The sequence below is a fragment of the Rhipicephalus sanguineus genome, chromosome 6 (genome assembly GCF_013339695.2).
Source record: "Rhipicephalus sanguineus isolate Rsan-2018 chromosome 6, BIME_Rsan_1.4, whole genome shotgun sequence".
Classification (NCBI taxonomy): Eukaryota; Metazoa; Arthropoda; class Arachnida; order Ixodida; family Ixodidae; genus Rhipicephalus; species Rhipicephalus sanguineus.
In genome coordinates, this window is record NC_051181.1 from 83,695,960 (window position 1) to 83,710,473 (window position 14,514).

Sequence of the window (14,514 nt, forward strand, 5' to 3'; positions counted from 1 at the left end):
AGATGTAAACAAGCGTGGCCGCCTTGCAATTCTAACACTTGGAGGAAGAAGCAATTGTGCTTTCGTCAACGACGCAGCTGTGCTTCTTGAGCTGTTACGAGACAATCGGTGTTGACCCTGTGTGGGACGCGTCTTAGGGCGCACAAAAGGAAATCGTTACAGAACATGCGAGTGGAATAAGAAGGTGTGTATTTTTGCGAATACTAAGCGAAGCGAGTATTTTACGCTGGGTTTCCAAGAGGCGTACAATGAACGTCTCTCATAATGAAACGCATTTGCTGTCGTAAATACCAGTCCGGTACATAAGTCATTGATACTTGGTAGGTTGCCTATGGTTTTGTTTGAGCAATGCATCTAGCTCTCATGTTTGTTTGTTATACCTTCAGCTCTGGCTTCTCAAACCTTACATTTTCGTACTCCGACTCCGCTGTGGCGTAGCAAACAGCTTGTAATAAGTTTCTTTCCCTGGGTTTGGTTTTCTCCCATACACTCTCTATTCGTATGCAGCTGCGTATGGTCCATTCTAAAAAGACAGGGCGTGCAAACAAGGACACAAGAAAACACACGGCGTTTGTGGTGTCCTGACTTCTTTCTTGTGTCCTTGTTTGCACGCCCTGTCTTTTTAGAATGAATACTTACCAACTAGCTCAGCTCTCTGTTATTCTAATGCGTATGGTCATTCGGAATTTTCTACAATCATTTGTGCTGCTCATGGTAGGTACTACAATCTTACATCATGCGTGACTTACTCCGTCTGAGAACCATTGTCCAAAATATTGTGCGGCCGTTGGTTTATTATTTTACACTGGCCTAATAATGCCACAGGAATGTCTATGCTTGATGCGACCTATTATATACATCTCTATATAGTATGAAAGGGTTGACGCTTGGGCAAGTTGGTGTGGATTCATTTCTAAATGTTAACAGCGCATAGAAGGCTAGGGACGAGACAAACAGAGGCAAAGAACGCTGAACAGAGGGAAGCAGTGCTCTTTGCCTTTGTTTGTCTCGTCCCTTTCGAAACTTTCTATGCGCTGTTAACATTTAGATATACATTTCTATATAGGTTTGCCGAAGTACTCTACACTGTAAACCGTATTGCACCCATATAGTTGTTTCTGGTGTCTATAACGCACATCCATACACCCCACGGAAAGGTCGTAACAAGCAGGATTACACCCTTCTACTTCACGGACTTACACCCTTTACGCATCAATTTTCAAGGGTGTAATCTGACAGGTATACACACTTATGGCAAAAGGGGAATGGGGTGTTTAAGCAAACATACGCCCTAACACCCTTCAAAGAATATATATAATAATAATAATAATTGTTGGGGTTTAACGTCCCAAAACCATGATATGATTATGAGAGACGCCGTAGTGACGGGCTCCGGAAATTTCGACCACCTGGGATTCTTTAACGTGCACCTAAATCTAAGTACACGGGCCTCAAACATTTTCGCCTCCATCGAAAATACAGCCGCCGCGCCAAGAAATTAACTTTGGTGCTTCTTTATATTGCTTGTTGTAGTGATAAGTGCTATAAGTGCCGTGCAAAACTAAAAACGCGTGCACTTGCCAAGTATGCTAAAGCCGAAAAAATCCATTATTGGCGTATAGTCTAAGGTGTTCAATAAAACAAGACTGTTTTGTGAAGCAGGACTTATTGTATTTATGAGAAAACAGATAGTGCGCAAACTATACAAACAACGCGAGACACACGAAACTATGCGGCGCATCGCGCACACGCTGAGCGATAAAAACAACGACAACAACAACAACAAAAAAACGACGAAGACGTTACTGTACAAAATAAAACAAAACAATACACGTCACTCGCGCATTGCAAGCATCAATCATAAGTACAAGTAATCGCACGCGACTGGCCGAGCTCGGGTAGTTCTGGATAGTCTGAGACTACCGAATGAGAGCATAATCACGAAAGGATGCGGAATATGACACCCGTAGCGCAGATGGCGGCAGCTGTCCGCAGCAAGGGATCGCGACGTAACTCGGCGTGCGCATGCGCGCGCCCGCAAAACCACGTGGTTAAGGAGAAACGTTTCTCCTCTGGCGCTTGCCGCAAGAGGGTGCGACGGGTAAAGCGTCCGCAAAGGAGAAAGTCGTTGCTCTGAAGGAGCAAACGCAGCTGGTTGCTCCATTCTCGCTCCCCGTTTTTTTAGAGTGCACCTCCCACTCTGGGAAAATACCAGATGCGACTGTGCTTATTTGCTACATGTATGCTATATCGTAAAATGTTATAGCAGTGGGTGTGTGCGCACAACGATCAGAATTGAGAAGAAAAAAAAAAACAACAAAAAAAGAAACGGAATGTTGCTGCTCGCAGCTGTAAATTGTAACTGAGGCTTAAGAGCTTGAAACATTCGTCAGGGTAACATAGCGAAACTTCTTCACAAAAATGTATAGGTGTAACATCTCAAGAAACACCCCCCACCCTACCAATTATTAGGGTGTATACTTGAACATATGCCCTTCATGCACCCTTATTTCAAATAAGGGTGTGCAAAGGGCGTTTGTGTCGTATTTACACCCTTTGAAAAAATGGTCAGAAATAAGGGCGTACCAAGGGTGTTATGGGTGTGAAAAGGTTTACTGTGTAGTATGGTTATATCGGCACCAACTAGAGAGGTCGAGACGTTCGGCTCCGGCCATTCCAGAAGAATTGATGTCTGGGCAAGTTGGAATTGGTTATGCATCTTCTAAACGGGCGGCGCAAACACAGGGACAAAGGAGACTACACACCACAGGCGGTCCTGCGGTCATGTTTACATTGGGCAAACTGGTCGTTGCCTCAATGTAAGGCTGTCCGAACACAAGCGTTCATTAGACGGCAATGCGTACTTGCACGTACGTTGCTCGACACTGTGCACAACACGGATGCACCCTCAACTTTCATGACACCATATGTATTTTCAGGCATAACAATCAAGCTACTAGACAAATTGTTGAGGCTCATCACATTAACAAAAAAAAAAGCCGGCAGATCCCACGCATTGTGGGAATCGATGTAATGCGAAGCAACCAGCAAAGAGCTGCATACATCGTCTTGTATGTCATTGAGGAAAATGCGTGTCATAGTTTTCATGTTAACTCCTATTATTTATGTTCGTCACACAGTAACGTCGCGCAATACCAACTTCGGGGTCGATCAAGCTAGAGAAACGGCCGCCAGCGCCCCATGAGCGTGGCACGTAAGTCATGCTGTACATGACATACGTGTCATGACTTTCATGTTAACTCGTGTTATTTATGTTCCTCACACGGTCACGTCGCAAGATACCAATTTTGGTGTATATCAAGCTAGTGAAACGGCCGCCAGCACCCCATGAGCGTGGCACGTAAGTCATGCTGGACATGACATGCGTGTCATGATTTTCATGTTAACTCGTGTTTTTATGTTCGTCACACAGTCACGTCGCGCAAAACCAATTCCCGGGTAGGTCAAGATAGCGAAACGGCCGCCAGCGCGCCATGATCGTGGCACGTAAGTCATGCTGTACATGACATGCGTGTCATTATTTTCATGTTAACTCGTGTTATTATGTTCGTCACATAGTCACGTCACGCAATACCAATTTCGGGGTACATCAAGCTAGCGAAACGGCCTCTAGCGCCCCATGAGCGTGGCATGTAAGTCATGCTGTACATGACATGCGTGTCATGATTGTCATGTTAACTCGTGTTTTTATGTTCGCCACACAGTCACGTTGCGCAATACCAATTTCGGGGTAGAGCAAGCTAGCCAAATGGCCGCCAGCGCTCCATGAGCGTGGCACGTAAGTCATGCTGTACATGACATGCGTGTCATGATTTTCATGTTAACTCGTGTTATTTATGTTCATTACACAGTCACGTCGCGCAATACCAATTTCGGGGTAGATCAAGCTAGCGAAGCCGCCGCCAGCGCCCCATGAGCGTGGCACGTAAGTCATGCTGTGCATGTCATGCGAGTCATGATTGTCATGTTAACTCGTGTTTTTATGTTCGTCACACAGTCACGTCGCGCAATACCAATTTCGTGGTAGATCAAGCTAGCGAAACGGCCGCCAGCGCTCCATGAGCGTGGCACGTAAGTCATGCTGTACATGACATGCGTGTCATGATTTTCATGTTAACTCGTGTTATTTGTGTTCGTTACACAGTCACGTCGCAAGATACCAATATTGGTGTATATAAATCTAGCGAAACCGCCGCCAGCGCCCCATGAACGTGGCCCGTAAGTCATGCTGTACATGACATGCGTGTCATGATTGTCATGTTAACTCGTGTTTTTATGTTCGTCACACAGTCACGTCGCGCAATACCAATTTCGGGGTAGGTCAAGCTAGCGAAACCGCCGCCAGCGCCCCATGAGCGTGGCACGTAAGTCATGCTGTACATGACATGCGTGTCATGATTTTCATGTTAACTCGTGTTATTTATGTTCGTTACACAGTCACGTCAAAGATACCAATTTTGGTGTATATAAATCTAGCGAAACCGCCGCCAGCGCACCATGAGCGTAGCATGTAAATCATGCTGTACATGACATGCGTGTCATGATTTTCATGTTATGACTTGTCATTTATGTTCGTCATACAGTCATGTTACGCCATACCAATTTTGGTGCACATTCGATGAACCAAGCGACCAGGAGAGCACAAAGTCGTAGGCGGCTAGATAGATAGATAGATAGATAGATAGATAGATAGATAGATAGATAGATAGATAGATAGATAGATAGATAGATAGATAGATAGATAGATAGATAGATAGATAGATAGATAGATAGATACGCTCAAAGTCGCAGAAGTTCGCTAAGAAATGATTCGCATTTAAAAGGCAATCTATGTGTAAGCATGCCATCAATAGCACTTGTTGGGTAACAGGTGTCTCAGCTTGCGACTGCTTCTGCGCAGAGCTGATAGACGGAGCGATCAAGGCGACGGTGAGTTAAGGCAAATTTATATACATATATACAGAGGCGTTACAAAGTCGGCGCTGGGGCCGACAGCTTATTGGGCTCGCACAGCGGTGCGACGACGACCCGCGATTTCTTCGTTCGCTGTCTCGCTGTCTCTCTCTCTCTCCGCGCAGCTTGGTTCTTTTATAGCCCTGGGCGATCGCTTGCATCAGCCAGGAGCGCGAAGCCTCCAATCAGGAACCACCGTTGGTCGCTGGCTCGAACCGGATCCGCGGATGAGAGGGCTTGCCGCACGTTGCGGGAGAGATTTCCTTCGGTTGCGTCAGACGCAGCGCCGGAGTTGCCGGGGATTGCGTAAGGCTCCCGCCTCGTTGCATCAGCTGGTGTTGACGCTGGTTGCGTCAGACGCATCGCCGGAGTTAGCGGGGATTGCGTAAGACTCCCGCCTCGTTGCATCAGCGGGTGTTGACGCTGGTTGCGTCAGACGTTTTACCAGCTTGAATGCCTTGTCGAAGCAAGGAAGTTTGGGTTGGGAGCCCTGGCATAACACACTGCATGACGATGAAATTTGTTTCCTCAATCGTTTCGTCACGTAGAAAAAAAGTGTACATGTGATGATCGTTTCGTAACCGTTTCTAATCTTTACAGCAACGCACGTTTATGTATCCCGTCGGCTATCAATGAGGTAAGACCACGTGATACTTGGTGAAGGTTTGAATAGTGAATGTTCTTTCTAATAAAGTTAGCTGTGAGAAGGCGCTCTGTGGTGTGTAGTCTTTCCTTTGTCCTTGTTTTTGCGCCGCCAGTTTCGAAGATGCATATCCGGCTATTGCATTTCACCTAGAAGAGAAAAGTTTGTGATAATAATAATTTTAAGGTTCAACGTCCCAAAACCACGATATGATTATTAGGGACGCCGCAGTGCATGCAGGACTCCGGAAATTTCGACCACCTGGTGTTCTTTAACGTGCACCTAAGTCCAAGTATACACGGGCCTGAAGCATTCTCGCCTCCATCGAAAATGCGGCCGCCGCAGCCTAGACCACCGTGGTGGAGAGTTTGCGATAAAAAACGCCATGCCTGCGCGGAACACGCAGCGCAGTCACAGAGTAAGCTGCGTAAACGTATGTCTAGCAAGCAAATGTTACGTTGAATTGTTATTGATGTGAAGCGTCTGTGATAATAAATTTTTCTAAACACACAAAAAATGTAGTACTGGGCAGAAGGCATCTGGGACGGCTTACTGCTCTCCTGTAGTAGAGTACGAAGGGCTCTAAATGGTTAAACACTTTTAGATGTGAAGCAGCTTTTGCGCTGGGCTTTGTCCGTAGTTCCATTGGCGACCGTCCGCTTTCTAAAACCTACCATAGCCATCTGTAACATACTGAGCGCGCGCTCTCACCAAAAAATCACAGCATATCCACGGGGTGACTGATGATGAGTGGGGCGAAGCTACGGAGGGAATCATCTGTAAACCGTGAAACTCTTCCGTGAAATACCCCCGCTCGCCCTGTGCGAATTAAAGGCAAGGCTAGAGGGAAGACAGGACGCGCGTTCCACGTCGCGAGGTCGGTAGCATGCCCAACGAAAGCCAACGGAACGCGATCGTGCAAGTGCTCCGGCTTCGCATCGCCTCATGGTTCCATTTAGCGTCCCAAAACCAAATATATTGCTCAAGGTGTGCCTTGCGTTTTTCGTAGAAATAATTTCTTTATCATGTACATTAAGACGAAAAGTTGAAAGCTCACTAGAGTGTATCGCCCGCAAAATATGTCTTTTAGTGTGATTTAACTCTCGTACGGCAGGGTCCTCGCGCCGTTGCCGGTCCACCTCGCCCGTTGACGATCGGGCGAGGTGGCTACATACAACTACTACTACTACACTTTAAGAAAAACATCTGGCGTTCTTTCGTTGGTTTATTTCATCAATCAACGGCGTTTTGAACAAAATTTTTATTGTTTAATCACGCACAGGAGAAATCTCACCAGGCACTACCTTGGAGGTAAACAATGGCTGCTAATGGGAATGAGAGACAGAAGAAGTCGGCTTTTAGCTAACACTTACACTCCTACTTCTACTAACGTTTCCTACTGGAACATGCCAATGGCTGCTAATGGGGAATGAGAGACAGAAGAATTCGGCTCTTAGTTAACGCGCACGCTGCGAATTTTTTATTGTTCAACAACGCACAGGAGAAATCTCCCACCGGCACCACCTTGGAGGTCAAAGCGTAAGACTTGTTACGGACTACTACGACGATGACGACTACGAGGGACGAACGGGTGCCGCCTTAAGGAGCTTCGCCCCTAAAAGAAGTCTTCTTCGTCTTGTTCTTCGACCGCCTTGATGATGATACGTGCAGATCACTTTGGCGGCCCGGGCTGCTGTCCTAGCTTGGCGTAACGCAGACAAAAGCACGTGTGCTGGCACGCGCTAGCGCGTTCGGGCCTGTGTAAGGGCCTGGGTAAGACGCTGTGGCCTCTCCCCCTTACACTCTCTCAGAAATCACGTGATGGCGTCGGGGAACGAGATTCTGCAGACGCGCGATGAACCCGCGTGGCGTGCTCCAACAAGAGTTCGGGACGAGTAACAGCAAGAGCAATTGCAGTGAATTCGTGGCGTGCTCCACTTGCAAGGATGCGTTAACATCGGGCAAGGTGCCCGTGATGAACGGAACTTTAAGACGACCCATGCGCTGCTTCGCATCCCCACATGCTTTCCTTTAGTGGGAGATGGTGTACTTTTTTTTTCTGAACACAACTTTGTTGATGCTGTGGCTGATGATGAATATGATGAATTGCCTTAGCCCTTCGAAATGAGTTAAACGCTTTAAACCACGCACTCGTTGCGCGATTCACATGGTATGACGCCTGGTTGCGATTCTGCTCTTCTGTCGACCTTCTGGGAAGTCTGTATCGCTGTAAAAGCGGCATCCCCAGCGGCAGCCCTGGAAGAGGGGCACCACCCACCATAAGCACAAACAACTTTCAATGAACGTTTCTTCTCTACTCTTCTACCACGCAATATTTCATCTGTTAACGTCCTTGCCTGACATGAAGCCTTTATAGGGTCTTTTGACACCCGCCACGGTGGTCTAGTGGCCGAAGGTCGCGGGATCGAATCCCGGCTGCTGCGGCTGCATTTTCGATGGAGGCGGAAATGTTTGAGGCCCGTGTGCTTAGATTTAGGTGCACGTTAAAGAACCCCATTGTGGTCGAAATTTCCGGAGCCCTCCACTACGGCGTCTCTCGTAATCATATCGTGGTTTTGCGACGTTAAACCCCAGAGGTCGATTCCACGAAAGATCGAAAAAAGGTGTATATTTGATGTTTCCGATTTCTTTGATAATTTTGTATGTTGTGCACATATGACTGCACAGCACGAAATCGCAGTTCGTTTTCAAATAATTTTTTTTTCAACACAGCAAAATTCGACAAGTGTCGCCGGTTGACGACGACCATTTTACGAAGAGTGCATTTTCGTAAATTCGCAATCATGCTGCCAGCCACTGAAGCTATATATTACAAATATCTTTCTTTTTGGCGGAAGTAGAAGTAAAGAGGAAATAGCTCTTATCATTTCATGGAATTCTGAGTAAATTATGTATTTTTAAAAATTCACGAAAAACGCTGCGTTTTTGAAAATCAGTCAAATTTGGGACGCTATGGATACTTCTGTGAACATCTTAGCTTGTTCATATTTGCAGTATGAATAGGCCTTTATGTGAATAATTAACCTCTGCATTTGTACTTCTCTAATAATTTTCAAAGTAGTAAATTTTCATGCTCGAAACACCAAAAAGAGAAAAGTGCTCCTCCATTCAAAAATCTATAATAAAAAAAACCCAATCTCAATTTTGTTCAAAGTCCCCCAAGATGTTCTCAAAGGACTGCAGAATGATATTATGAAAAAACATGTTGCATCATTTTTAAGTGCGAATGCACTTTATAAGCGACCCTGAATCCGCCGTCCCATAGCAACGGCGCGAGGAAAGGAGAGGAGCGTCTGTAGCAACGGCGCAGCGACGTCACACCCCACGTGACTGCGCGCGCTCCGCCTCCTCACCGCGGTTTGCGCGGGCGCGCGCCGGCTCCGCACCTCCTTCTCTCGCCGTTCGCTCTCTCTCCTCCCTGCGCCCCACTCTCCCGTCCGCTGGCTGGGCGCCTCTCGAAATGTGTGCTCGAGACGCCGCTGTGAAACGCCAACGGCGACCACAAGGCTGAGATTATGGCCGTCAGGTACAATGACAACACAAACAGGTGCTGATGAATGTGTAAATAAATGGTTGCGGTACAAATCCTCGTCTCGTCATTAATTTACGCCATTAAAATTACTGCGCCGTGTACTCTCGGCGCAAGAAATGCATTCGCATTTCCTCACGATTCCCTTCGGGGAGGTGGGGGCATTTTTTATTACAACAAAAGCAGAAAATGTCAAACATTGTGTTTCCAGAGCGTGGTGGCTACTGCGCAAAGGACATCTCTAGTAACAAGAATATACAGTAACACGTCTTTTTTCTTTTCTGAGCTTCGCTAAACAACAGTAATGATCTATGGTCGGAAATTGGGAACTGTTTTGTTAAGAAGAAGACCGTTCCAATTGTGTTAAGAAAAAGACCGTTGGCGCAACGTGCGCCAACGTGCCAACGACGCCAGCGTGCGCTCGGCGCCAGCAGCGCCCCGATAGCAGCGAGCTGCTGCTCCTCAGCCGGGCGTTGCGGCCTGGGAACTTTTGACCACCCCTGTACATTTTTATGGAGTAATACCTTTTAATATAAAGAAACGAAAAATATTTCAATACTAACAAAAAAAAAGACCGTCAGCCGCGTACAGCAATCAACGGTCACGTGGCCGGGTACATCGGATCGTTCATGTTTTTGCGCCAGAGGTGCCACGCACCACAGGTCATTTTTCGCGACTTTCATTTAAGAAATAAAAATATAAATCCACTTCTCAGGAAAAAAAAAACAGGGTTGGTCTGAGTCAATGCGACGGACAATCTTTTCATCAGTGGAGTCATGTCATTTCATGTTCTGGGCAGTTGTCGGTCCCTTTAAGCTTCGCCTTTATGAGTTGAACGCGACAGCGATATCCACACACACACACACACACACACACACACACACACACACACACACACACACACACACACACACACACACACACACACACACACACACACACACACACACACACACACACACACACACACACACACACACACACACACACACACACACACACACACACACACGCATGCGCATCTACCTTGAATTTTTGGTCATGGCCAACGCTCGTTCACAACCAATGACGCCGACACCGCCGACGCAGGAATTTCTACAAAACGAGCTCTTTAACGCTGTCGCGTTAACAACACTTATATCTGGGGTTTTACGTGCCGAAACCACGATCATCATCATCATCATCATCATCAGCCTGTCTACGCCCACTGCAGGGCAAAGGCCTCTCCCATGTTCCGCCAATCAACCCGATCCTGTGCTTTCTGCTGCCACGTTACACCTGCAAACTTCTTAATCTCATCTACCCACCTAATTTTCTGTCTCCCCCTCGCGCGTTTGCCATCTCTTGGAATCCAGTCAGTTACCCTTAATGACCACCGGTTATCCTGCCGACGTGCTACGTGCCCGGCCCATATCCATTTCTTCTTCTTGATTTCAACTATGATGTCCCTTACGCCCGTTTGTTCCCTGACCCACTCTGCTCTCTTCCTGTCTCTTAAGGTTACACCTATCATTTTCCTTTCCATCGCTCGCTGCGTCGTCCTCAATTTAAGTTGAACCCTCTTTGTAAGTCTCCAGGTTTCTGCTCCGTAGGTAAGTACCGGTAAGATGCAGCTGTTATATACCTTCCTCTTCAGGGATAGTGGTAGATTACCATTCATGATTTGATAATGCTTGCCGAATGAGCCCCAACCCATCCTCATTCTTCTAGTTATTTCACTCTCATGGTTCGGCTCCGCGGTTACTACCTGTCCTAAGTAGACGTACTCCTTTACAACTTCCAGTGTCTCACCACCTATCGCAAAGCGCTGTTCTCTGCCGAGATTGTTCCACATTACTTTAGTTTTATGCATATTAATTTTCAGACCTACTCTTCTACTTTCCGTATCCAGTTCAGTAATCATGCGCTGCAATTCGTCTCCCGCGTTACTCATCAATGCAATGTCATCAGCGAATCGTAGGTTACTGAGATACTCTCCATTAACTCTTATCCCTAACTCTTCCCAATCTAGGGCCCTGAAAACCTCCTGTAAACACGCGGTGAATAACATTGGAGAGATCGTGTCTCCCTGCCGTACGCCCTTCTTTATTGGGATTCTGTCGCTTTCTTTATGGAGGACTATAGTGGCTGTGGATCCGCTGTAGATTTCTTCCATTATGTTTATATAGGCTTCGTCGATGCCTTGATTCCGCAGTGCCTGCATGACCGCTGATGTCTCCACCGAATCAAATGCCTTCTCGTAATCTATGAAGGCTATGTATAGGGGTTGGTTGTATTCCGCGCATTTCTCTATCACCTGATTGATAGTATGAATATGGTCTATTGTTGAGAAGCCTGTACGAAATCCTGCCTGGTCCCTTGGTTGATTAAACTCTAATGTCGTATTAATTCTGTTAGCAATTACCTTTGTGAATAGCTTGTAGACAACGGACAGTAAGCTGATGGGCCTGTAATTTTTCAGGTCCTTGACGTCCCCTTTCTTATGGATCAAGATGATGTTGGCATTCTTCCAAGATTCTGGTATCCTCCCCGTCGAGAGGCACTTCGTATACAGGGTGGCCAGTTTCTCTAACAATCTCTCCACCGTCTTTCAACAGGTCTGATGTTACCTGATCCTCACCAGCTGCTTTGCCTCTTTGCATTCCCTTTAGGGCTTTCTTCACTTCTCCTGTCAATACTGGTGGGATGTCAGATTCCTCTGCGCTATTAATCCTTCTTACGTTATCATCCTGAATGCCTCGGCCGCTGTACAGATCTCTGTAGAACTCTTCCGCTACCTCAACTATTCCATCCATATTGTTTGTGACCTTGCCTTCCTTGTCCCTTAATGCATACATCTGATTTTTGCCTATGCACAGTTTTGTCTTCGTAGCTTTGAGGCTTCTTCCGTTCTTTAGAGCATGCTCAATTCTCTCCATATTATATTTTCTTATGTCGGCTACTTTACGCCTATTGATTAACTTCGAAAGCTCCGCCAGCTCTATTTTGTCTGTTGCATTTGAGGCTTTCATAGCTTGACGTTTCTTAATGAGGTTTTTCGTCTCTTGGGATAGCTTACCAGTGTCCTGTCTAACGACTGTACCCCCGACCTCCACTGCACACTCCTTGATGATACTAGTCAGATTATCATTTATTGCGTCAACGCTAAGGTCGGTTTCCTCGGTTAAAGCCGCGTACCTATTCTGAAGTGAAACTCTGAATTCCTGAACTTTCCCTCTCAGAGCTAGTTCATTAATCGGCTTCTTGCGTGTCAGTTTCTGCCGTTCCTTCCTCACGTCAAGTTGAATTCTAGATCTTACCATTCTATGGTCACTGCATCGGATCTTGTTAACTACTTCCACATCCTGTACAATGCCCGGGTGACCGCACATTATGAAGTCTATTTCATTTTTAGTTTCGCCATTAGGACTCCTCCACGTCCACTTACGAGTAGCCCGTTTTCTGTAGAAGGTATTCAAGATGCGTAAATTATTGCGTTCCGCAAACTCTACTAGTAACTCCCCTCTGGCGTTTCTAGAGCTGATGCCATATTCCCCAACTGCATGATCTCCAGCCTGCTTCTTGCCTACCTTTGCATTAAAGTCGCCTATCAGTACAGTATACTGTGTCTTTACCTTACTCATTGCTGATTCTACGTCTTCGTAGAAGCGTTCAACCATTTGATCATCATGGCTGGATGTAGGCGCGTAGGCCTGTACCACCTTCATCTTGTACCTCTTATTAAACCTAATTACGATACATATCACCCTCTCATTAATGCTATAGTATTCCTCTATATTGCCAGCTATATCTTTATGAATAAGGAACCCCACTCCTAGTTCTCTTCTGTCAGCTAAGCCACGATAGCATAGGACGTGTCCGTTCTTCAGCACTGTATAAGCCTCATGTGGCCTCCTAACCTCACTGAGCCCTATTACATCCCATTTAACTCCCTCTAATTCCTCGAATAGTACAGCTAGACTCGCCTCACTAGATAAAGTTCTAACGTTATACGTAGCCAAATTCAGATTCCAATGGCGGCCTGTTCGTACCCAGAGATTCTTAGCACCCAATGCTGCGTCGCAGGTCTGACCGCCGCCTTGGTCAGTTGCTTCACAGCTGCTGGGGACTGAGGGCCGAGGGTTAATTGGTGTATTCATGTGGGAGGTAGTGGCCAAGTACTACACCAGGGTGGCCAATCCTGCTCTGGTGAGGGAGTGCATTGCTGTCTGTGGTCGCCAGTGGGGCTGCACCCCTGGCCTTTTTACACAATTCCATCATCACGCGGATTTTTTTTTTTTAATCCGGTTGGGAATTGTCCGGCACCGGGATTCGAACCACGGACCTCTTGCATGCGAAGCTGATGCTCTACCACTACGCCATCGCTGCATATTCGAAACCACGATAGTGTCACGTGATTGCGACGGTGAAGCAAGCGGAACTCCAGCAGGGAAGGATGAGACACTTTATTGGGTGAACTTGTGCCCAGAAAGAAAATAAGTGATATACGGGGTGCAACGATAGCCTCGAGCACAATCGTCGGTCGTCGGTAATCTTATCATCCGCGCAACGTGTCGTCTTTTATACATACATTATCGAAACTTCCAGCGTTATCGCTGGTGCTCGCGCACGTTCTCGAATAAACTTGACTATTCGCGCCCTGCGCGTAATCTAAACAGAACAATTTCAAACGATCGCGAAGCTTCCTCAACATTGTGGCGCGGCCACCGCCGAGTGATGCTTATGTTTTTGTGGGTGAAACTCGATCACATCAAGCTGAAGAAATAAGGACGCGTGGCAACAATATTATGAGGCACTCCAGTGGAGGGCTCCGAAAATTTCAACCCCCAGGTGTTCTTTAACGTGCACTTAAAGTGACACTAAAGAGCAAACCGATTTTTCTCGCATTAGTAAAGTAGTCTTCCACGATACCAAAAACACCACGCTTGCTGCGAGAAGACGCTTAATGAGCGAGAAAACGCGCAAAAAGAAAATACAGGTGGCGACGCCACCTTGGAATTCCCGCACCATTTGCCGTGACGTCAAATATTTTTGACGGCGCCTGCTTGGGCCTACGTAGTTCGTAATCGGTTAAATCAAAGTACATGGTCATCTAAGGGGGCCAGACTTTATATAACGAGTTTGTGGAAATTTCGTCGTGCCAGTGGCGCCAAAATACGTTAAATGCTCTTTGAAATCTTTTACGTCACGAATTACAAAGTTCGGCGCAAAATTTGAAAATGAAACTTTGAACTTGGTTTCCTCCTCTAATATTAAACCTATGGTGGTGAAATAAACTACACAAGAGTTCTCCGAGCACACTTTATCAATCTAAACCAATTCATTGTTTCTCTTTAGTGTCCCTTTA

The 14,514-nt window shown here is 46.5% G+C and overlaps 1 protein-coding gene across 1 annotated transcript in view; it reads left to right on the plus strand.

Annotated features, from left to right (window-relative positions):
* The first annotated feature begins 22 nt into the window (after positions 1-22).
* Positions 23-14,514, plus strand: part of LOC119395954 (uncharacterized) — a 47,079-nt gene continuing 32,587 nt past the window's right edge. Inside the window, exon 1 of the mRNA XM_037662984.2 lies at positions 23-184. The gene's annotated coding sequence lies outside the window, so the exon portion shown is untranslated. The remainder of the gene's footprint in view (positions 185-14,514) is intronic.